Consider the following 25,221-nt stretch of genomic DNA (forward strand, 5'->3'; position numbering starts at 1 on the left):
TTAATAGACACAAATTTATGTGGACTTGGACAGTTTTATGAATGTTCTGTCATTAGTAGGTCATACAGAATTTAGGAATCATAATATGGAGTGAAATAATTTAGAGATACAGCGACTTTTTTATTCGCCATTAATGAGGTGGTCTCTGCTCATACTGTATATGTCTGAGTGAGTGAGTGAGTGAGTGAGTGAGTGAGTGAGTGAGTGAGTGAGTGAGTGAGTGAGTGAGTGAGTGAGTGAGTGAGTGAGTGAGTGAGTGAGTGAGTGAGTGAGTGAGTGAGCGGGGCATCCATAAAGAGTCCCTCTTCCCTCTTCCTCCCGCTTGTTTCTCCAGGAGGTACAGAACGGCTCCACTTTCCGTCTGTCAGCTCGTCCTCGCTTTGCTGCCTCCTCTGCCCACTACGGGATATTTGTGATTGGCTCCCGCGTTGCTGCTCTCCCGCCTCCCCTCCCCCGGTGGTTGTATGTAAATCTGGCCGGGACTCCGCCAGCGGGTGAGGTTGGAGCTGGTGACTCCTACTTCTGCGACGCACACGGGATCGGAGAGCGGACGAGGTGAGATCGCTGCGTTGCGCTGCCGGAGCGGAGCTGTCCACTCCGCCTTGGTGCTGAACTCCACCACGTTTCTCTCCCTTCGCGCTGGCTCCACTTTACTATATTTTTGGAAAGGATTAACACCATCTGTTTCGGCTGCGCATTGGCCCAAACTTCTCCCGGGGACGTCCCTCGCTCTGTCCACACCGGAAATTACCCCACAGTGTCCGTGGATTTGAGCGGCTGAGCTCCAGGTTACCACTTTATTGAGAAGTATTGCTTTGATCCACTCACTTCTACTCCTGTTTGGATTATCTTTTCTGGACGTTATACCTCTGTCCACACAGGTAAGACTTAGATCTGGTGTTTGTGTTTGTTTGTGTGTTTTACTAGGACTAATGATTCAGCCCCATCCGGTCAGACCCCCCTCTGTGAGAAATCTCCTCTACTGTCTGACTCGCTATCAGATACAGAGCTTAACCCTCATCATCGCTGAGGCGCTCAGACTCTTTTCCAATAATCCAGGAGGCCACTCTCTTCGCCTCAGAAAATATTATATCTTCCAATCTGCCGCTTTGTGCTTTTACCATTTCAATTTACCCGGCGCCAGGTCCGGGAGCCTCTAACCAACTGATATGAGGCTATCTGAAGTTGGGATCAGAGTTGCTGTTGTTCTCACTTTGAGGCACAATCACTTCACAATACCAACACAATCAATGTTGATGAAGACGATTGGAGGCTTTGCCCACTGCTTTTAATTTATCCGCTTTGTACTTAGTGGGTTATTATTATATTTTTTTTCTCATTGGTACGCTAATCCTTGAGTGACACCGTCAGCGGGGGAGGGATTATACTTATTTTTTATCCTCAGATTTGCGTTGGACTCATTTGGCTTCATATTCCAAACCCCAGCGCCGGGGATGGTCAGGGAATTCTGTTGTCTGGTTCTTTGCTACAGACATTTGAGGTCGGTTGTTGCATATTCCTCCTCAGTGGTTCAGCAGATGGAGTTAAAGCCACCATAAAACCAGATTAAGTTCAGCTATTGATAGGACTTAGATTCTCAGCTTAGGTCTCCAACAAGAGGGTTCCGATGTAAAAGCTATTTCTAGAAATATGTGGCTTAGACAGAGTCACACATGACTGAACAACATCACGAACTACTAGTGAAGTCTGAGAAAACTCATAAACCTATGCCATTATTTTCAGGATGCACACAATGCAAACTGTTCTAATACTTAAGAGAAATATAATTTTAAATGGTTTCATATGCTTTTATTTAGATTCAAAATCATTTTGTCATGTTTGTAAATTTCTTTTATGATGAAGTCCTCAGAGCTTTGCATTTTCAATCCTGCTTATGTGCTCAGATAATGTTAAATGCCATTTCTTTTTTATACATATACTTTCAGTTTGAATGTCTCCAACATGAAGCTTTCAGGAACATTAAAGTATCTCTCAAAAGCATTCACACTATTTGAACCTGTCCACATTGTCACACTCACAATCATTCTTGACTTTTTTATTATTTTTTAAAGTACTAAAACAAAGCAAAGTAGTAGAAAATAAAAAGTGGAAGGCAAAGATGTGTTTTCAATATTTTCTTCATATATTTGAAAAGCATGACATGCATATCTACTCAGTTACCTTTATTCTGATACCTTTAAGCCAAATCTAGTCCAACAAACAACCTTTGTAAGTCACCTAATTATTAAAATATTAAAATATGTGTCTTATTTAATTGCAGTATAAGTACAGCTGGTTCTGCAAAGGTTCTGTTAGTTGGTAGAGGACATTAGTGAACAAAAATCATAAAGACCAAACAGCACAGCAGACAGGTCAGGGATAAAGTTAGGCTTAAAAACAATATCCCAACCTTTGAACATCTCAGAGCACTGTTCCATCAGCCAACATTACATAAGAGCATATCACAACAGCAAGAGGGGGAGTCTGTCGATAGGGCAACTATATGTCATGCATTTCACAAACCTTGCTTTTATGGAAGAGGACAAGAAGAAATTCGCAAGAAGTTGCAAAAACATGTGGACAAAGCTGCTGCAGTCAGATAAGATTACAGTTTTTTTTTAAGGGGACATTCACGTCATCTTGATTATCTCTCTGTGCTGTAAAACATGTAAATGTTTCCAATCAGCAGGAAAGCAAATGAAAGACAGAGTGTGTTAAATCAATGAAAATACCTGTTTGAGTCTGCATAAGTCCAAAGAATAGAGCAAATATTCATCTTCCTGCAGGACTGTAGTAAAGTCAGAACTGCACTGGAAAGGTTCATGCAGGACTCTGCAATACCAGTCACCAAAGGCCAGTGTTTTGCATGGGTCAGACATGTTCCTGCTTCAACGCACCTAATTCAGAAGGTTTAATGAGGCCCTCAGCATGTAATCACATACTGCAGGACCATGCATTTAAACAATTCATTTCAGGTGTGCTTACCCAGAGCAACACATGCAGAACAGCAGCTTTAAAGGACTGACTTTAGATAGCACTGCTTTAAATTAAAGCAAATTTGTGTGGATGAGCAACCAAGTCAAAGTTCAGAAGTAAATTGAGAATTTGTAGCAAGATTTTAGAATTGATGTTCATAGATGTTAGTTATCCAATCTGACTGAACTGAAGCTACTTTTTCAAAGAATGAGGAAAGGTTTCGGTCTGAAGATGTGCCCTAAAAGCTTTAATGCAGCCAAAGTTGTTTGTGCAAAGTATTGACTCAAGGGAGCTGACGACAAATGCACACTACTCTATCCAGACTAAAAAAGCTTGATAAAACATGCATAATCTTTTATTATTATGCTCCCGTTATTGGTGTTGGTCTGTCATGTTAAGTTCCAACATAAAAATTGTAACATAAACCAAAGGGTCTAAATATTTTTGCATTGTGCTGCATTTTTAAAACTTTACCCTCTGGCTAAAGTCCCTGTTTTCATCATCTTGTTTCTGAGAAATGGCGATCTGCTTTGTCACTGTATTTATTTATAATAACATATCTGTGAAAAATTCCAGGAAAAGAACCACACATCTCAATAAATACTTGAAATATTTTTAGAGACAGCTTTTGCACTCCAGACGTTCCTTGCAATTCCTGCAATAAACAAACACAGACAATCTGCTGGCTAAATGAAACAGTAATTAACATTCTTGTGGAGATTATATGCAGGCTTCAGAAAGCATAGAATTTGAACATTCAGCCATCTGCAGGCTGCCACATTCCAACTTCAGTCTCTTTATCCAAGCAATGCATTCACTTTATCTGTCAAAGCTCTTTGAAACTAACAGATAGAATCTATTTCCTCTGGTGGATAGATGGATATGCAGTTCCAGTTTTGAGACTTTCCTCACTAATTGAATCTCAACTTGAAGTGAACAAGTTATGTATTACGTATGAACACAGGACTATTTGATAACTGGTAACTTACTAAACATGCATTGTACTAGAGGTTGTTTTGAAGGAAAAAAACTGAGCAAGGATAGTGCTTCTGTAATCATGGGTATATTTTCCTCTAAGACAACATTTAGAGTGATGCATAAAACCAAGAGGACAATGACAAAGCCAAGCAGCAGATTCAGAAAATTCCCACTGGGAAAGCACTTCTCTCAAAAGCACAAAGACCAGAAAAAAACTCTTTCCTCTCTGTCTTTTTTATCCAATAAAGCCATTTAATAACAGGTAGGGAATAGGTCCTGCCAGCCGTGCAGGTACAGAGTTAATGGAGTTGCTCTGCTTTTCATTACAATGCCTCCTATTCGGTCACCACAGGGAAGGAAAGAATTCAGAGTCAATAATTCTTTTCTCCAAAAGAAGAGGAAAAACTGGACAACTGATCAAAGCATTTCCGAGATTTGAGTGGGAAATTGCTCTTCGTAAGGGCGTAGGTACCCCATCTCGACTACTGGTAATGAAAAGGGTAGGGCAGATTCAATGATATTAGAAGCATGCGGTGGGATTTGGTGGTAAAATGCGCTACCAGTGAAAATGGAAAAATTTGAAGGTATTAACATTTTTCTTGGGTGATGGAACACTGGAGCTGGTTTAGGGAGTGCTGTAGGATTTGCTTATGGGCAACTTTTGAGAGCAAAGGGGTTTGAAAAGGATGTTTATCTGCAGTGTTCGTCTTTGTCTTTTTGTGCAACCAAAACTCAATTAGTTCAAAACCAAGATAGGTTGGAGAGATTGATCTGTTTCACATTGAAAATGTGTTTCTGTCCACTTGTTCTGCAGTTTCTACACTGTCTATAGAACCAATCCTCCCTGAAAGAATTTGGAGATGTTACCCTGCTGGCTTGTTTTGTTTTCTGAAAGATGCCCCAAGCTGTCTAAAAGTTTAAATGTCAATCATATTCATACTGAAATAAAGTGAATGTGAACATGGCTGTTATTCTGTGGTAGTGCAACTGCTGTATAAGTTGGCCTGTACCACAAGTAAAAAATGTTAGTTTTTGCAATGCTTGTGAGCAACAGAACACTTGAACGAGTCTTACTGGCAGAATACAGGAATGTTAGGAGTCATCAATTCTTTGAGTGAGAAATCAAATAGAACACATCAAGCCACATAAATAACACATTAATGACTGAGACACGTGATAATTAGGATCACCAACCAAGTGGAAAAAAAGACAGGCAACATTTTTCACATCACCTATGCTAGCTTATGCAGAGCCAGCAAAGGACAGTGTTGCCCGGTAGCAATGCTGTTGGTAGCAATGCTGCATTGCAGCAAGAAGTTCATGGATTCAAGTTCTGACCTTGGATTTTCTGCATGGAGTTTGCATGTCCATCTTATACATGTTTTAGGAAGCTTTACAAATGTCATCCAGTAGCCTATTGGGTAGCACTGTGCTCAGGTATGTCAGCTTCAAAGCTGCATTTCCTTTAAGATATTTTAGAAATGTGATACTAAAAGAATCTGCAAATTGACCAATTTTCCCTGAATAACCTGAGTCACAGAAAATTTCACAGAAAATTTGCAAATAGGTGGAAGCCTGTTATACTTATAATGTCCTGTACTTGTGTAGGGCTTTGTCTAGTCCAGAGAACTCCAAAAACACTTCACTACATTCATTCACTCATTCACAATGATGGTGGTGACATACGTTGCAGTTTGCTTTTCAGTTGGCAGCCCTGGTTGCTCTGACTACCTCTCTTTAGGTGGGTATAAAGTCTCATTCAGAGTCACAATGACTGAAACAGACTCCGCTTACAGGATAATCCCTCCTCCAGAACCATCATCGCCCCTCTTTAGTGAAGTGGATCTTTAATATTTTATCTGTCTCATAAGGAATCAACTTTTTATACAAAATTGAAAAAATTTTCAGAAAAAAAAATCTACTAAGAAAACATAGATTTTTAAGATCATGATTTCAAATATTTCCAGTACATATTTTGACAAGCTTGTTGTTTGTTTTCTGTTTCATCACATACTCCATCCCACTTCAACAGTGACACTTGTAACACCTCTTTCTTTCTTCTTCACCTCCCTCCTCACTCTCTTAGCTTCGCTCTACCTTCTGCTGTCTCTCATCTGTGTCTCCATGTTTGTCTTTGTTGTTTCCTCCCTCAGTGCGAGGGATTTTTATTGTGCAGTAGACCCCAAAAACTTTGAGGTGTGTTATTCTGCCACCACATTTAGAAGACACTGACATTCTTTTCTCCTCGGATGCAGAAGCTTGTTTGATGATGTGAAAAATGTATTGTTTTTTCTTCCCTTGTGCTTTACAAATCTCTTTTTTTCTTTCAAAGAATTTCAATGATGCTTCAAAAGATGCAAACAGAAACAAAAAGTTTCCACTTTTCATCACCATTTTTCCCATGATGTTAAAGAATATCTGCTCTATGCATTCAAAATCAAACTAGTTATGTTTCATCTGGCTCAAATTTCTTTTTGTAGCTGAAAGAATCGATATAAAGCTTACAGTACAAAGAGCTCTAAATTTGTGAGGCGTGAACAACTCTTTGCACGTCTTGATAGACCTATAAGTTTATTGTTAAATTGTGACTGCCACCAGCCTTTTCATTCAGTCCTGCAGAACGGCAGTTTTGTGTTTCCTGTTAACATTCAAGGCTGGATGAAAAACTGAATTGGCAGAGCTTGTTGGCAGATGGTGTGAGGATAATGGAAGTAGCACAAACCTTAAGGGTGAGGGCGAGCCGGCTGAGGTCTCTGGCTTAATCCTGTGGAGGACATTGGTGGCAAATAGGCTTCGAAGCATTGCAAAATGTTTTAGAGCTAAGGGCCATGAGGAACCCTTTAAAGCGACATGAGATCAAATCCAAAAAAACTACAACATTTGAAACATCTGCTAAAATGACTAATTGTTGAATCAAACCAAAAGTAACACACTGCTCACTTTATCTAGGAAGTATGTTTATCTGCTTGTCAGCATAAAAAGCAAATTATATAATGATAAAGGTAACGGAATGGAAAAGAAAGAGGATTTCTAGTTGCATTACAGTATAAAAAGTTAAATATTGTAAATTCATGATCCTAAGCAGATAATTAACTCAGAACACCAAAAAGGTTCCCTAAGCCTCTAAAATGATCTCTCAGTCTGGGTCAGTAGGACATGCAATCAGGGTAAGCTGTAGAAGATCATTGCTAAAAAAAAATCTGGTTCACATAGTGCTGCATCCAAGCACATTCATAGAAAGTTGAGTGGAAGGATAAAGTGCCCTTGGAAAAAGGTGCACCAGTAACAAGCTTTTAAATGATTGTGAATCAAAGTCCATTGACATCGAGAACCAACACTCACAGATGAATCAGATATTACATTCCTTGTTTCAGTCTACTCGAATACCAGGAAGCTTGGTAGAAAAATCTCACCCGGGCAAGGAAGAGAAAGAATTGGACTGCTGTTCAGTGGGCTAATGTATTATTTTCATATGAAGCTGAATGTTGCATTTCATTTGGAAAATTAAGGTTCCAGAGTCTTGAGGAAGAGTGAAGAGGTTCAGAATCTGTGTTGTTTGAAGTCTGTGATTATTTGAGGTGCAACGTTATTTTGTTGCCCCTCAATTTAACATTGCACATTGAGGTGCAATGTGCAACTTTAGGCTCTCTGACTTTCAGTGAGAGGAAATTTTAGAGCAGTTTATGATTCCTTCTGTTTACAAGCCTTATGAATATTCAGATTTAGTTTTGTAGCTGTACTTGGGATCAATCCACATTGGCAAATGTCCCAAAAGTTGTTTTAGTGATCATGGTATTATTATGCTTGATTGACCAACAAACTGGCATGAGCATTGCATCTCAATTATTTTCTGCCATATAAGTGTACAATACTTTTTCTTTGGGATCAATGAAATAGTTTTGAATTTGAATGCATTAAGTGTGAATCATGTCTTAGTGAAACTGCTGCCAGAGAGCCTGTTTGCTGCACAGTTAGCAATCTGTTACTCAGCTTGTTGCTCATTTGGGGTCTTCCAGTGTTGACGTACAGAAAAAAGTTAGACATAAACTTTGTTTGTATGCTGCACAAATTTTAGTGTTTGGGATTTGTGTGTATTGAACAGTGACAATAAACTGGATAATTCATCATTCTTTTCATCTTTTATGTGTCTTTCAGTTGTGGCTTAGGAGGTCAGAGAGTCATGCTTTGCTTTTTGTCATCTTATGGGTCAGCTGATCTCTGTACCTGCCATGGCTGCTGACAACTCAGCCAATTCTAGGTGTCCAATTGGAAAATTACCAACAGGACACCCAATGTAGGCTGTCTTAGCCTGTCAGCCTTTCCTCCCTTCTATGTGAGCCTCTTTGCCAGTCAGTTCTTCCTTTTCATCATGTATGCGACTAAATCAATGACATGCTTGTCACTGATGTCTGCCCTGCTATGCTCTCTGGGATCTTTGCTGCCGATTTTCCAGCTTCAGGCTTTTCATGCAAGCACATAAAAGGGCAAAGGGGTCCCAGAACAGCACAATGCATTACTGTAACTTCTGGAGAAAGACATCTTTAAAAAATACAGTTTTTCTTGAAAGTATTCCTGTGTAAAATACATTTAGGTAATTTTATTTTTACAATCAGGAGTCAGGGTGTTTCATTTAATGTGTGAAAACACACAACATGCTTAAAGGACCAAAATGAATCAACTGAGGCTAAACTGCAAAGGTTAATACATCTATTCAGAAACCACTAAAACTAGATAAGATCTAAAACATAAATATACATTTAAGTAATTCAAAGTAACAAAGTATTTGATCTGAGTTGTGGTTGTCATGAAACTTCAAAATGAGTGAAATGTCTCCTGTGGTGAACAAAAAGAACAATTTAAGTGGAAATTATCAGGGATGATGCACATTATGGGAAGACCGATTGTCATGAAATCATTTTGGAGCAGATTGCACAATTTTAATTCCTGAAAAGTTGGTTTAAATGTCTAAAAGTGCAAAAAATATGAAATACTGAAGGAGTTAAACATCATTGATATTCCTGAGATAGGAGAAACAGCATCATGCTTTTAATTAGTGTTATTTAAAGCTTATTTAAAGTTCCAACTGTGCTAAATGCAAACTATTGCCATCATTCAAAATGAACCTATAAAACAGTTTTATTCATCAGCAGGCCACCACATTAATGAAATAAACAAACATGAGAAACAGAAAAAGATATGCATCACAACCTGGGCTCACAGTTAACATATCAAAAACAACAAAAACGACATTCAACAATTTTCTGCAACGGCCAAAAGTTGCTATTTCCACAAACATGTAGGCCTATAATATCCAGAACAACAATAACACCACTCCTCATTCCACCCATCAGCAGTTCAAATCCCCCCCCGTGGATCCAAATGAACTCCCATTGATTATGTTATTTTCCCCGCTGAGTCAACACTGTCCTGAATCTCATCTGCTGCTTCACTTATGAATGACATCATAGGAAAGCAGGTCACAATTAGAAGAAATCTCCAGAAACAAACAGAGATAAAGTTTGTTTGAGGTGCTTGTCCTGGACTGATCTGTGAGCTGCAGACTTCTCAGGGTTGTTAGCAGTGAAACATTGAGGGGGAGAAGATGGGGGAAGTGTCAGGGTGGCCTTGCCCTGCTTCACAAATTAATAGCATCACAGGTTGCAATTCATCGTTCACTACCGCTGCCGCCAAGTGTGTTGGCATTGCTTTAGGCACAGTGCAGTCATTCACCTCCTGCTGATTATGTAATGATTGTTAACAATGTGAGAGCCGTGAGCCTCTGCCAGGTCTCGTTCAGCAGCGTCGCACCGACAGCCTGCAACTACTGACATCGAAAACGATCAATAAATTAAAAATCTATAAAAGAGAAGTCAAGGCCAATCCTGCCTCTGCCTCTTAGAGGCATCTACTACTGTAAATGACTGCACTGTTGACCATGCAATGCTACATCCTACTCAAAGCTTTGACACTCTGAAAGTAAATGTTTTCTGTGTGACGAGGTACATCTTGGTCCTTCTCTAAATTATTAATAATTGTGTGTTTTGGATGTGTTTGGAGGTGCAGCTGGAGCTGATAGAGCGCAGTTTAGGATTCTCAGAATTCGATCCAAGCTAGACAGGATTCCTGCCCATGACAAAAGATATATTAGAATCTCTTCATTTTCTCACTGGGTGCTTTTTTTCAGAGCTGTGATGAATAATGCACACACTCTAAGAATGAATTAGTTCACATTTTTATGCAGTACAAACTGGCGGCTGGGGACTGGGAGCATGCAGTGATCTATCTAGCGTTAGTTAAAAGGCCGCCTTGGTGGATCAAACACATATGATTATACTCTGAAAAAGACTTGTCACAAGTGCCAACAGAAGGCTGAACGAGATGAAATTCTGTTCATTTTTCAAAAATTTGATGCACAAATTAAAATCAATTGTAGCTTCGGGTTTTAAATTGCCTCCAGGCTGCAAGGCAATCTGTTTTTCTAAAGCCTATATGTGTCAAAGTTATAAAAGCCAAAAACATGCTAGAGGGATTTAATCACTACCAGAGAAAACATGACTTCTGAACTCCTTTAAATTACTTATTTTTTAGATTCAGGCTTCTGATTACATACTTGTTTGGAACTGCAAAAGTAAAAACCACTATGTTGTAATTCCATGTCATGCATAGAAATAAAAGGCTAATTCAAATAGATGTACATGAAAAGAAACAAGATCAACAATGTTCTTTTAGAGCAAAGCAGAACACATTATGACACCTAAAAGATGAACGAAATCCATCAAAACCCCTGAGAATAACATGGCTTCTTCAACCTCAGCTAAAATTCCCATAAAGTGGCAGACAATCTTGTTTTTATTTTTAAAACCAAACACAGAAAATAAAACCTGGCATGATTTGGTGAGGCTGTCGTGTTTGGCCCTGCCCTCGTGTTTGAGAAGATCAAAATCATTTAAGAGTTTGTGTTTCTCTCTGGGCTCAACACAAAATAGTTGCCAGAGAAGCATATGGGAGACAGGATTTCAATGCCAACCAAAAGTCAGCAATTCTACCAAAAAAACAAGTAAGAAAATAAATGAGTTTATTAGAAAGTAAGTAAATGGGAAAATGAAATGAAATACCAAAGTAAATAAATAATTTATTGAAGCTACAAAATACTTACTGGAAAACCAATAATTAAGCGAGAAAAATAAATTAACAAGTTCATACTAACTAACTTAACAATCATAGTTAATAAGTAAATAACAATGCAAGTTAATAACTAAATTAGATAGACATATACATTAAAATAAAAAACCCAAAAAGATTAACTGTGGGGTGCTTTTAAGTAAGACAGTTAAAAAAATTGAATAATCTTAGGAAGCTAAAACATTATGTAAATAAATCAGTAAGCTTTCAGTAAGAAAGTAAAAACAGATTTACAAACTGTAATCAAATTAAAAATAAGCAAACTGCTGAATAATTCTGTTTGTGAATAACTGAGTAGTACAAATAGTAAATTTGAGTTAAGGAGTAAATTTATAGGCTATTTATTAACTATATCAGTGAAGAAATTAAATAAATATCAACACTTAAGTATTTTCTATATAATGATGTGTTATGTCTTTTTGTCTAATCTTCTTTGTTTTAGGGCACAGCCATAAACAAATCTATAGGGCCTACAGAAGGGTCACTACTCAGACACTCGAGTCTTAAGTTAGAATAGAAAAGAAAAGAAATATCCTGATATTGTCCCACTGTGGGGATTTACAGGCGTACAGCAGCAAGTTACAAGAAAACAGAAAAAATTAAGAATCAGAGCCTCTACTGTAAAAACACATTTACAAAGCATTTACAGAAACAATACTCTACAGTTATTAAAATTAGCATATTTAGTCCCAACGAAATGTGCACTGAACAGGAATATGAAAAGAACAGTATGCATAAAAACAGTGTATGTCTAAATCAGCAACATACTTCACACAAAGCAATAAAGACTGGAACATCTACATTAAGTAAGTAAGCAAGAATAAGTTAATTAATAAATAACTATATGTGAGTTATATAGAATAATTGGTTCAGTAAATACAATCAATTGTATATGTAAGTACTAATTTGCATATAAGTTTGCAAGTTTGTGATAAATGGACTTTACCTTTTTGTAGCAGTATCAACCAATCACAGTACTTCATTTCAAGTCAAGAGATTTTAGATTTTAAAAAATGAACATACTAAGATGTTCATCCTAAAACATTTTTTAGGAAGTAAGTACATAAATCTGCAGATACTGATGATTTTTTACTAACTTAATTTTTAAAAATTCTTTTAGACAATAATCAAGTAAGTTACAATACAGAAAATAAATAAGTAAAATAGAACAAAGTAAAATAAACAAGTAAATAGGTCATTTATTCACTGATGATACTTTGTTAACTTTCTTCTCCCAGTTTGAACATGACACAAGCTGTCTGGTAATCCCACAGAGATGGAGATGCTTGTCGGATCCCTGAGTGAGTCTCACTGATCACTGGAGACTCTTGGTCCATAAAACTAAACATCTGGAGTGAAACTCAGAACGAAGCAGGCTGTTAAATCAGAAGAACATAGAAGATGTAAAATCACTCAAGCATTCACCAGCTAAACTTTAGTTATTTTTGCAAGCTTGTTGTTGTTTTCAAAAGCTTTTCCTTCTCAGTTTTAGCTGTTTTATTGTCTACCAAAAGTTTCCTGTGCAGAGTCTTATAAGGTGTACAAAGGTTGTGGTGTAAGGGTAGTTTGCTGAATCAATTTAAGGCACCTGCTGTCTGTGAGTATCATTTAAAATCCGTGTTTGATTTCAGAGGTTTCTCCGCTTAGATTTAGCCTGCCTGCCAGGATTTAGAGCAGATTAACTTTTGAAAGTGATTTGGCTTTCAGGCTCTGCAGTCCCTATCAGGCAGAGAAATATAACTTTCTCATCCTCCATTTCTCTCCCTACAGGCTCAAATATTCTCACGATCACTGAATATTCGTGATATGCAGACCATGATATGTTGACCCCTTGAAAGTTAATTAGATGTTTGGATATAAAAACAGATGATTTTCAGAAATGGAGGTTTAAAAATATTATGTCGCACACTGCATTGGTACCTTGTATTCACTCTCACAGCAAAGACTCCCTGTGAGGATTTGTGACATTCTTTCATCATGGTAAAGTATAAATGTTCTGCTCATAGGATTTACTGAGGAGACACAAAGCACCTGCACAGACTCAAAGCTCTGCATTATCAAATTTTATATGTTTGAATTATATTTGAATGGAATAGATAACGGTCTCATAAAGTAGAGGTGGGGATGATGCATTATGTCATCACAACATGCAGCCAGCAATTTTACACAAGGGCCTATCTCCTGCTTTATCTGTCCTGTAGTGGGATGCACTGATGCAATCGTCTTGGCATTTGGAGCCAAATGACTCGTGAATATGTGAGTGGTAGTTTTCTCAAGAGGTCAGAGGGAAAGCTGTCAACCGCCGCTGGCTGCATCAAAGCTTTAGTATGCCAGGGAACTCAGAGGCTTTTAAATGTGGGAAAGGAGTTAATTGATGAATTTAAACTTCATTAAATTCCTTATGGCCATTTAAATACATCATAAAAGTAAAACACACATAATAACTCTGTATTATTATGTACTGAAACAATAATATGTAGTTGAAGTGCCTTATGTTTTATTTACAGTTTGTTGTAGATCAAGTTTAATGTTAAACCTGAGGCAATTTTACATGTTGAAGCTGAAGTTAAAAGTGTTTTAACAATAATCTTACCTGGCTATTGCCTTCCTATGCAGCTCTGCTTGATTCTCATCTCCCCTTGGTGCTCCATCTGGGATTTCTCCCACTGAGCTTGACTTCTCAGGCAGAATTTCAACCAGGACTATCAGAAGGAGAAGTTGTGACGTCGTTTTTCTGCGCTGTTGTAATTTTGTAATGGCAGCGGAGGCAGTGAAGGAAGCCATTCAGTTCATGTTGGGCACATTTCCAAATATTACGCAACTAAAGCCTGAGAGACAGGAATATTTAAGACATTTTATTGTCTACCATCAGTACTACAGTATGCCTCTGAAAGCAACTACACAACTAGACGACTAATTCAAAATGCAAAATTGAAGAATTGCTTAAATTATAAAGGATTATAGATCTACTTTAAACGGTAATTTAATTACTAAAGGATCATCAGCTGACCTCTAACTTTGTTCTCTTCACCTGTTAAATTATCTGAATTTTATGCAGTGAAACACACAACAGGTGAAGATTGTTAGCTAATTTGATTGGTTGTCTATCAGGTGAGCTGTCAGATCCTCAAAGTAAACTTTTTAAGTTGGAGTTCAGTGAGCGTGAAATTAGCAGCACGGCTCATAACACAGAATCACACACGAGAGCCGCCCTCAACAAGCAGTTTTATCGACTACTCATTGAGCAGCCCACTGTGAGTGGGTTCACAGCACCTCACCAAGTTATGAAGCGTCGTCAAAATGCGCTTTTTACTGCAATTACAAAGGATATTTTTTTTTGGCTTTAGAAATTGTCCTTTTCATTCTGATACAATTGAATCAATCGTACATCTGACGAAAAATGATTTGCAGGAATTGCCATAATAACTTGTGCCGTCAAAGATAAGTGTGACATTTTACTTCTCCTATACTGGTTCAAACCTCAAACGTCTGATTATGTCTTAGTATAGGGCTTTGTGATATGAAATGTCTGAAATGTTATTTTGTACCACTGCTGGTTCAGTAAAACACTTTTTATGTTGAACTGATTAAATCTGAAAATATTTATGGTGTATTTATTAAATGAATAAACCTCGGCCTTTCACCATGTAGGCATTTATAAAATGGATATAAATCATATCCATTCATAAAACAATTGTTGAAAATTGTTTTATGGAAAGCAAAGCATAAGGATAAGAATATGGCAGCTGTAGCACAGGTATGTGAATATAATAGAATATAATAGATTATAATAGAATGAAAATATTCTATGATAAAAAAATTCAGGTTCACTGGTCACAAGATTAATGCAGATTTAAACTAAGGGAAGAAATATAAGCCAGAAAAACATAATAAAGAGAGTGGGGGGGAAATTATATAAAATAAGAACAAGAATCCCATAGAGGGATTTAAAAATTATGGTTTAAAAGAAATTTGAATATGTGTAGCATCATTTAAAATGTATGAAGTCATGATTAGGACGATAAATAATGAAAAAAACATAAACATTTACTCTAAATCTTTCTAAAACTAATTAAACCGTAAAAGTAAAAACCACACAAAAAGCATACATCATTTAAAACTAAACTTAAAATTTTAAACATATTAAGTGTTTGGTAAAAACAAAAATAATGAGAAATATAAATAAATAAAACTGTTTTTATGTCTGACACATCACAACATATTGCTGTAAATTCACATGGTTAACAGAACTCTAGACATCAGATATTTGCTCCATGGGTCCAGTTTCAGTTGTTGATGCTCACTGGTGTTCATGTTAAAGTTAAATAATCCTTCATCCTGCACATCTAATGTCCATCTTTAGCCTACAGTATTTATCCAAGAACCAGTGGCTCTGATCCATCCCCCACTTGACGCGCTAAGCTGGATGGAGTCTGGGCGGAGTTTGCTGATAAATCACGAGTCACAACACTCTGATCACCATAAAAATAAAGACAATGAACATCTGCTTTGACAATGTACTTGACTTCAAAATAGGAGGTTGATTTTTATAAAAGTGTTGTCTTTAAATCTGTTGAAAAGGATATATCCCTGGCTAAATATTAACCAGCAAGTGATCATCGGTACAGTACTGTACTCTATATATGTGCACAATATTGTACATTATTTAATTTCCTTTCCATTTTAATTTCCCTGAAGTATCTTTGAATTGGATTTGTGCTGTTTATTGTTTGACATGGTAAACTCCAAATGTTCTCAATAGGGTTGAGGTCAGAGGAGGATGAATCAATCAACTCACACCATGAGTTTCTCTTCACAGTACAATAATAACACTTCAGCTTTTGTTAAATATGTAATGTTTTCATACCTTGTCATACGGCACACTATCTGATGATTTTCATCACAGAGAGATCCTTTCTGTTTCCCATATTGATTGAAACCTGTGGCCTGCTTAACAATGTGAAACATCTTTCTTCAGTAGATTTCCTTTAGTTGCGCTCACCAGACAAACTAATCAACCCAGCTCTCTGAAATGAATTATAGTGATTCAAAGAGTCTTCACACAGAATACCATCTATAAATTTAATAGCACAACAAAAAATGTAATCTTTATGACACTTAAATCCAATTCGCATAATAATTTGGGACATGTTGTATGTTGCCTCTTACTGCTCATCATCACTAACGAAGAGGTCCAGAATATAAATACTAGATGTTATGATGTTTTTCTGCATGTTTTGTAATAATGCCCCAAGGCCTTCCAGACTTTTTTTTATCAAACATATACTGTTACCAAATGTTGGCACAGTGATGTTATGGAGTGCTCTGTGTCATTATTTATACTCTTAATGCAGATTGTTCTACGATGTGGTTACATTTTAGTGCACATAAATGAATACATTTGCATAATGTAAATATTTAATCCAAATCTCTCTAACAATATGTGGAAGTGAGTTAATTACAAGGAGACAAACAATTTTGTAAAATTAGACAGATTAAAACATTAATTATCTTAATGAATTAGTCCATTAGCATACATGGTCATATTTGATAGATTATGGTGATTATAGCAGCTCAATTGCTTCCTACTTGGACTTGGTCCAGAATGTGAGAAATAATTAAGCAATGGCAGGTTTGGGCTTAATCTGCCGCTGAAACCAGTCATTTACAGATGCAGCATAAAAAGACACATAACCTTTTATTTTCTCACCTTCTGACTTTACAACAGACTAAACCTTACCTGTCCAGTCAGTTAAAACAATCAAAACTATTTTTATTTGTTAAATACCAGAGTAATTAGTTTTGTAGACTTTTTGTAAAGGGGACAGAATTATGCACGTTATAATTTTATAATGCTGTATATATTAAACATGACTTTAAAAAATTTTGGCTTCATAATTTTATGCCTGGAAATTTTACCTCTGTCTCTTTAAGAAACCCCTACCCTTTCTAACACTCCTATATAGATGGGATCCAGACCTCCATAGACAATTTGTGCATAGAATAGAATAGAATAGAATAGAATAGAATAGAATAGAATTTAAATAACAGTCCAGATACCTTGAGGGACATAAACTCTGATTGAGTTGGTTGGGACCAGCTATGGTTAAAAAAACAAGAAGTTTTGCAGAGGACATATTGTGGACACAATCTATGTGCTTTAAATAACACTGAACAGGGCAAAATTTATATATTTTATGTACTCTAAAGATGAGTCTGTGAAACAGTCATTAAACCAACCTATCCCTGCAAAGCAAAACAGCAAACTAACTAACTAACTACAACTTTGCGACAGCAGCATACCAGGAGGTCTCATATTGTACTGAGCAGAAAAATGAGCTAAATGTATAAAATGCAAATATATCTCCTGAATATGTAGATCATATGTAAATGAAAGGTTGCACACAAAGCAGAAACCATGTTAGCTGTCAGCAGATACAGCTGCCTGCACAGCTGGGAAGCTGCAGAGGAAGTGCTCACACTGCAAAAGAAGATGCCGTACACCGTCACTCCAAAACATCTGTCAGCATGTCATTTCAAATGAATGGTGGGTAATTACACAATGATGGTTTTGTCAGTGGGTGGCATCGAACCGCCCAACTTTGGATGTGTGACAAGACTGTTCTTGTCGCTGTGCCCCTCTGAGAAAAGGTGGTGCAGATGAGACGTCATGTCACAATTTCAAATTCAAAATTGAGTTACGTTTAATATAGTAAGTGATGTCATAATCCGACTTTAGAGAACATGGATGTGCTTATTAAAGCAGCTTTACCAAATTCTAAGACTGCATTAGAAGAGAGGAAATGATTTCCTTTGGCGCTGAAGGTTTTTGCAGCACATTTGTATTTATGTGTTTTGAATTTCTAGAGAAACAATTAGGATCTGTAAAATTATATGTGCAGGGGGAAATGCTTTAATTATTTCTTCCTTTTGAAGCCATTTGTGAACTAATTAGCATTGCACAGCTTTTATTAAAATAAAAAAAAAACTGAAAAGATTCCCCAGTGTTTATTTATATTTCAATTAATCATGTAAACAAAATGAAGCAATCTGTGAATTTGTTTTCTTTATCACTTAAAATGCATTTACATCGGATGGTCTTCCTTTTTTGCTTTTATCATTAAAAATGACAATGCTTAGTGAAATTATTCAATTGGGAATGAAAAAAGTGAAATAAATAAACTAAACAGTTCATTTACCAATCAGTTTGTTTTACCTCATTATGTTCTTGCAGAAAACTAAATTCGCCTCTTGTTGATATTGCTGAAATTTGTTTTGTATGATCCAATTTGAGTCAGCTGAAACATTTGTTGCTCTAATCACACGCTTTATTGTATAATTCTTCAAGAAAAAAAACATCCATCGCTGGTCGGGAAAATACATTTTATGCTTCTAGCTGCTGGAGCAGCTTGTAATAAACATAGGAACTGGGCAGTTATCATGAGTGGCGACAGTTACTGCGTCTGTGCAGATGAAACCGCGCATAAGCACAGAAACTTCATCAATACAATGTCAAAGAAAAAGAATGTAATGGCGTGTGCCAGAAAATTTAATAGGCAAGTGATCTCTGGCAGCACAGTGGTAAATTTCTACAACCGTGATTGTGTTACTCCCAGGCTGTTGCCAAAACAAAGAGGGGAGATCAGCACTACTGTACACTCATGCTTTACTGCAGTCTGCAAAGCTGGAAACACAAAGGCCAGAGAAGAAATGCTGCCATAAAACAAAAGCTCAACATTTGTCTAAACCAAGAGTGTGGTGATGCTATCATTTTGGTTGTGCACTTGTACAGGATGGAGACGAAAAACTGGGAGAATCTAACTTTCTAACTAAACTGAGCAAACACCAACCCCATAAGAACAAACTGAGAGACTCATTTGACTTGCAGAGGAGGCAGAGTGTGTGTAGACTTGACATGTTGTACTGAAATAATAAAGCATCTTAGCAACCCTGAAAATGGTTTTGGTGTACTCTTTCTCTCAAAGTGTTAAAATATTTCATTGTTTCTATTATTGTTATGCTTTGTGAGAGTTTGTATTCCAATTTATTTTTATTATTTTGACAAATTTAAGGATGTGAATTAAAAGAATGGAAGGGTGGTGTTTAGATCAGGGCTGCATTCAGACAACAAAATTTCACTGAGAAAGTTGCTTCTGATTGACGTCTGCTTCTTTAGTCTTGAAACAACTTAGTTAAACTTAATGAGTTTACTAAATGCTTATTTTCCAAAATTCTTAAGACTGCATTACACAAGTGTCACCAAATATTACAGATACAAAGACCCTAAAAGCACTTAAATCATTTTCTAATTTATTACTATAATTTATAATTATAACTTCCTATTTTAATAATTCAAACAAAATAGTTTAAAATATACCTTAACATTCACTAATGTGCACAGTCTTGTCACAGAAGTTAACATCTAATCTCCGCTGATGATGGCTGAGCCAATCAGTGCAGAGAAAATGAATGTAGCTCCTGGATTGGCTGCTTTGCTAATGCTAAATGCATAAATGAATTAATTTCAAATTAGGTATTTCTTAATAGCATTATGCAAAAAGATTCTGACTTGGTATTCGGTTTGCTGCATCTGATTCGACAGCTGGTGAAGGCCTTTTCATTTGTTTAGCTGCTGAAGCTTTGGTTCAAATACAAACCTCAGTGTTGACTTCTTCACATGAAAGAGTTGGGAAGTGTTGGTGTTAGAACAGCCTGTTAAATCCAGCACACATTGTGCGATTTCAAAACCCATACAGGACTTGAACATGTCACACTGTGAGAGCGCGATATAACAGTCATTCTGTTAACACTGCAAATCAAGACACCACACTGAACAAGGTGCTGCTGCAGCACAATGCGTCAGACAAATCCATATCTGTCCATCAGTAAATGGACGGGAAGTTGTGAAAGTTAATACACTTATTTTAAGGGAAAGCTGACAATGATAGAAGCACAAAAGAGGAGAAGAATCAGATGTGGGTTACAGCAGCGGCCACACAGCATGATGTTCCCAGAAAATATCAGACGCTGCTTGTTGCAGGTCGACTTCGATGCATGTTTGTTAAACTGACTGTTTTAAGCTCACTACCAGAGATTTTCTTTCACAATGAAAGATTTGTTAATAACAATTGTTCAGTGTGAACCCGACTTTTGGAGTCTACATAGAAAATGGTTTTACTTCTTCAACCAAAACACCTGCCAGAATCATATTTGAAAGAACTTTCGGTTAGAAAAATAAATAGTCCTTGTCAAGTTGACATATTTTGCTAAAAATATCTTTCTACTGTAATCTAACTAGTGATTTATTCTTTCTAGCATGATGATTTAGTGGGAACCATTGACCTAAAGCTTGCTTCAGGTTACAGAAAAACTGTGATTATGATGCTGATATTTTCAAATAGCTGTGTATTTATTCACCGACAAATCTTCTGAATAAAGTGATCACCTGATATGGGCTTATGTATTCCATTTAAAACCATTTCTAATCAAACCAAAACATACCTTGCAGCCTTTTAGGTTCTTGCAAAGGTTTTGAAGCAGGTCTTGTAGGTCTTATATCTGAATGGTTAGATGCAGCAGAAAGTAATTTGAAATACCACATTTGTTCAGGCACCTTATCAGAAATGATCACTTCCATCTTCATGTGCTGATTGTTTTTATAAATCTGAAAACTCTTGGTTTGAGTTCATTTAGTGGAAAATGATACCTGTTCTGTGTTCAAAATAATTTATGAAGTTTAAAACTAATCATCACAGCTTGGCAACTGCTCTATAAATTAACTATAAACAATGTGACAACCGTGTTCCAAATCCTCATTAACGAATTAGCAGCACGAAGCTGTTATCGGTGTGGTAATTAAAATCTTTGATTAACACCACCTGGAAGTGAGAAGAATATTTTTTGTCTTCATTGCTGGAACTGAACTGAGACAAGTTTAAAGTATTTAGTAATGGCTTTATACTAAAACAAATTCAATAAAAAAGTGAGACTGATTCTCCTGAATCAATGCTGTATCTCTTTGTTAATTCATGATTTAGAACCTATATAACGTTCCTGTTCGGTTTATAGCACATAGTTATAATGTTGGTATCTGAAAATGGGAATCCTGTGAAATAAAGTATTTTAAAATCTGCCTATAAATCTCTACCTTCTTCTTGTAAAGTATACAGTAGGTCACTCATCATTTCTGGAAGTGTGGGAATGCTTTCTGTGTGCTGTCAATACTGCTCGTCAGTTTGTTCACACTGCAAATTTAGGAGAAAGTATTTTGCAGAGAGTTCAGGCAGCCTGTTCTGCAGGGTAGAAGATTCACTTCAAACACTCTATTTCTTCTTGCTGGTCTGAGAATAAAGTGTGAGCGTAAAATGTTTCATTCTCCAAGCAACTCCAGTAACCTCTAGGCAAGTGGTGCCCTTTTTTATGAACTCACTTTACTGTTTATTAACTGACTCGCTGACTACGGTTCCACAGAAAGAAACGTACCACGGTCCGTTTGAGTTGGAGATTTCCCAGCTGTGTTGCCATCAGGAGGCAGAAAATCCTATCGTTTTTCCCTCTTGAGGTCTGATTCATTGTCATGCACATCACAGAGGCAGATCAAGTTTCTCTTGAAGCGCCACAATAATAACAAAGCAGGCATAGGTGTTGCAGGATTTGTAAAACTGATTCATGGAGTGGACCTGTTACATGAATTCTGCATGAGTTCCTCATTTAAAGATGCATTACATTCACAATCATCCCTCTCTTGCTGTGTTGTCAGAAACTGCTCTGTCTGTATGATTGCCACATCCCTTTTTTGCCATTTTTCAAGGAAATGCAAGAACCAAACAGGCGCTATCCCTGAGGAAAAGAGAGTTTCCTGTGGTTCTGGTTGTGCTTTGAAGTGGAAGGAATCCTTATCTGTATACGGTGCTGCTAGGGATGTATGGGCAACAGTACAGTCTGTGTAAGAACCTCCATTATAGCTTCACCAAATAAGATATGCTAAAGCAACCAGGATGCTTGGGTGGCACATAAACAACACATGTTCCAGTCTTCACCATATATCAGACAGACAAACTGTAGTACTTCAAACAATTGATCTACACATAAAAATACAGCTGAGCGTGTTTAAATGGATCTGCCCACCGGGGGTCAGAGATGTGTCAGCTAAGCCATAGGGTGGAAAAGGACGTGTGTGGAGGGGGATAAAAGTAGTTTTTCTGCTGACTGGAGTTCCCCTCTAGTGACCTCCATGACAATTTGAATAATTTCAAACAAGCCTCTGTAGGGAATCATAGGCTTACGGAGCAAACTGGGAGCAACCAGCTCAGCCCTGCAAGATGAAAAACGTCTACAGACTTCTGCTGCTATCCCATTTGTCAGCGGTACAGGTGGGCTTGATTTTGGCCGGGAAAACATCCTGTTGAAGATGGTAATGTTTTCCTGTGAGGACCAGCCACAGGAGCTTTAAAACATCAATAACAACAGTAGGCATGACTGCTCATTTAATCTGAAACTGGTGACTTTCTGAGTCAGAAGTTTGTATAGATAACCTCTGAAAGTCCAAGAAGAATGATTTTATATGTATTTAGCTGAAATATATTAAGCTGAAGTTAGGAAAAAATTATCTTGGATTTGTTGCTAAAGAATGATAGCAATGAAGATGATCCAAGAAAGAGTTTTATTCATTTATTTATAAAATTTTATCTGCAACCCAAAAGAGACTTTTTTTTGTTGATATTTATATGTCTCAGCTTCCATGCACCACAAATCTAAGACAAACTTCCAGAAACCTGCAAAACAACCAAAACACTGAGTTCTTCAAAATCAAGACCAAAATACCACCTGATCAGAATCGCTTTTGAAACATAATCAATTAAACATTAACCAAAATAAATGATGTGTCTGATTTTGGTGATGGCCCTCATCAAAATGTAATGTTTGTTCAGTTGTTGACAGTCTGGTGTTTTCTTCATAACTTTGTATTTTTGTGTTTTTATTATGTAAAGCATGTTGAGCTGCCGTGCTGCTGCAATACAAAAAATGTGATTGATTGATTGGTTTGTACTTTCAAGAACTTTTTCCCTAATCTCCCCTCAGTTCATTATTTCTACTTTTTTATATATCTGAGTTATAGTTATTGCAACTATAAAGATTTTATGCTTATTTATTTCAATATTCTTGTCTGCATATTTGTTGAATGTAGGTCAGAATGCTATGTGCTACACTGTTGCCTCCTATGTGTTGTAATTTGATACCATCAGCTCAGACATTTTTCCTTCTTTGAAAAAAAATTCTTCAAAGCAAAAAATTTACATGTAGAGTATTTTCGGTCTGATATCAATGACACTCAGGCTCTACAAGGACTTGATTGGTGGTTTTTTGCATCTGTTCCCATTCAGGGCTGGCAGGGAGTCTGCTATAATGCTGCAGGTGCAACCAATAGATGCCGTCTTATCTTAGCTCCATTACACGAAGCTGGTATCACTTTGAAATAATACTGCTATGTGTGAGCAAATGCATAACTATGGTGAAGACTTGTAATGTTAGAACTTGCAGAAACCACCATTTATCTGAGAAGAGGCAGAGTGTTTCTACAGCTACAGTTTCTCTGAGGCTGCAGAGATTTTTCTCTTACTTCCAGTAAGTACTTTACTGCAACCTGAGCATACCTTCCCATTAGAGCTTATTAAAGTAATGTGACTAATGCTAACAGCATGGGCTTGTCTGGGGCTGTGGGAATGTGATGGATACTCAGGTACATTGGAGACAGTTCTTCTCAGGTGTTTTTACCTTGAAGCCTTTTGTGATAAAAATTTTAATCAGCCCAAACAGTTTTTAACAACGGCTAGAAAAAGTTACTAAGATATTAGCTCATTAGTAAGTTTGGGTCAAGTATAGAATTTAAATGTTTCCTTAATAAAACAGACTGAAAAAAATTACTTGGTAACACTGAAATAGTTAAATACACCAAATGCAAACAAAAAGGTGAGTTTGTGTTTAATTTCTTTTGAAGCAGAGAACAGACGTTACAGTTGGAAGAAAATGGGCAACCCTGTTCTTTATTGGAGTGGTTCTGAGGGTTAAACCTGACAAAGTAGAAATTAAGGATTTAAAAAGGAAAGCAGCTGAATGAACAGAGAGGTTGGATGTCTTAACAAGGGGCATGTGTGATGATGAGGTATTCAAGCCAGGTGTGAGAGGAGCAGAGAGGAGATATGGAAGGATAATAATTGTAGACCATGACACAAATCTATGTTTCTGATCAGTTTGAGCAGATTTCTTTCCAGCTGTCTTTAGGTCTGCATGACTTGGTAGAATACTCACCCACTCAGTAAAGTATTTGAAAAGCAAAGATGAAAAGATGTATTTTGCTGCCCTTATTTCTCATTGGTGAATGGATAAAAGGCTAAAAAACATGTGACCACCAAACATAGAGAGCTGTCTTCCAGAAAACAACTCCAAATGTCATTCAACTCATGACAGGTTTCAAACAGGAAAAATGACATTTAAAGAGTTTTCTGAAGGATGTCATTGTGAATTAATTTGTGAAATAAATGAAATGCATCCCTTCTGCTGATAAATCTGACTTGCACTACTTACTGTATTGTTTTGTGCCACTTTGACTTTAACCTATTATCTTCTGTGAATGTAGCAACATGAAAACAAAGGATGTTTCTTTAATACTAGAATCTATAGGATATTATGTTTCAATCTGTATCCCATGGATAAAATGTCACAATATTTGTCAGTGGTTCAGACCACAATCGTAAAGATGATTATTTATTTTTATTTATGTATATAATTAATTGTGTGTGTGTGTGTGTATATATGTACCATATTGTCTAGCATAAGTGTATAAAGTTGAGTTATACAAAGATTTCAGTGTAAAGCTAATGGTCATTAACAGGTGATTATTTTGCTGCTGCTTGATGATCAGACCTAATCAGGTATTTTAGGGAATTGCATAATAAAAGTGATTGCATTGCAGTTAGTGTTATTATAGTTGCTGTGGAACAAGGAACTTGATTGCATTTGAACAGCTACTCAGCATAACCCTAGTTTAAGGTGAGGATACTTCAGACAGATCTTTTAAGAAAATTG

At 36.8% G+C, this 25,221-nt stretch overlaps 1 protein-coding gene across 1 annotated transcript in view; it reads left to right on the plus strand.

Moving 5' to 3' along the window:
- Positions 1-324: 324 nt before the first annotated feature.
- LOC129360476 (follistatin-related protein 5-like) overlaps positions 325-25,221 on the plus strand; it is a 173,942-nt gene continuing 149,045 nt past the window's right edge. Inside the window, exon 1 of the mRNA XM_055030744.1 lies at positions 325-881. The gene's annotated coding sequence lies outside the window, so the exon portion shown is untranslated. The remainder of the gene's footprint in view (positions 882-25,221) is intronic.

The sequence above is a fragment of the Poeciliopsis prolifica genome, unplaced genomic scaffold, assembly GCF_027474105.1.
Source record: "Poeciliopsis prolifica strain line A6 unplaced genomic scaffold, Auburn_PproV2 SCAFFOLD006, whole genome shotgun sequence".
Lineage (NCBI taxonomy): Eukaryota > Metazoa > Chordata > Actinopteri > Cyprinodontiformes > Poeciliidae > Poeciliopsis > Poeciliopsis prolifica.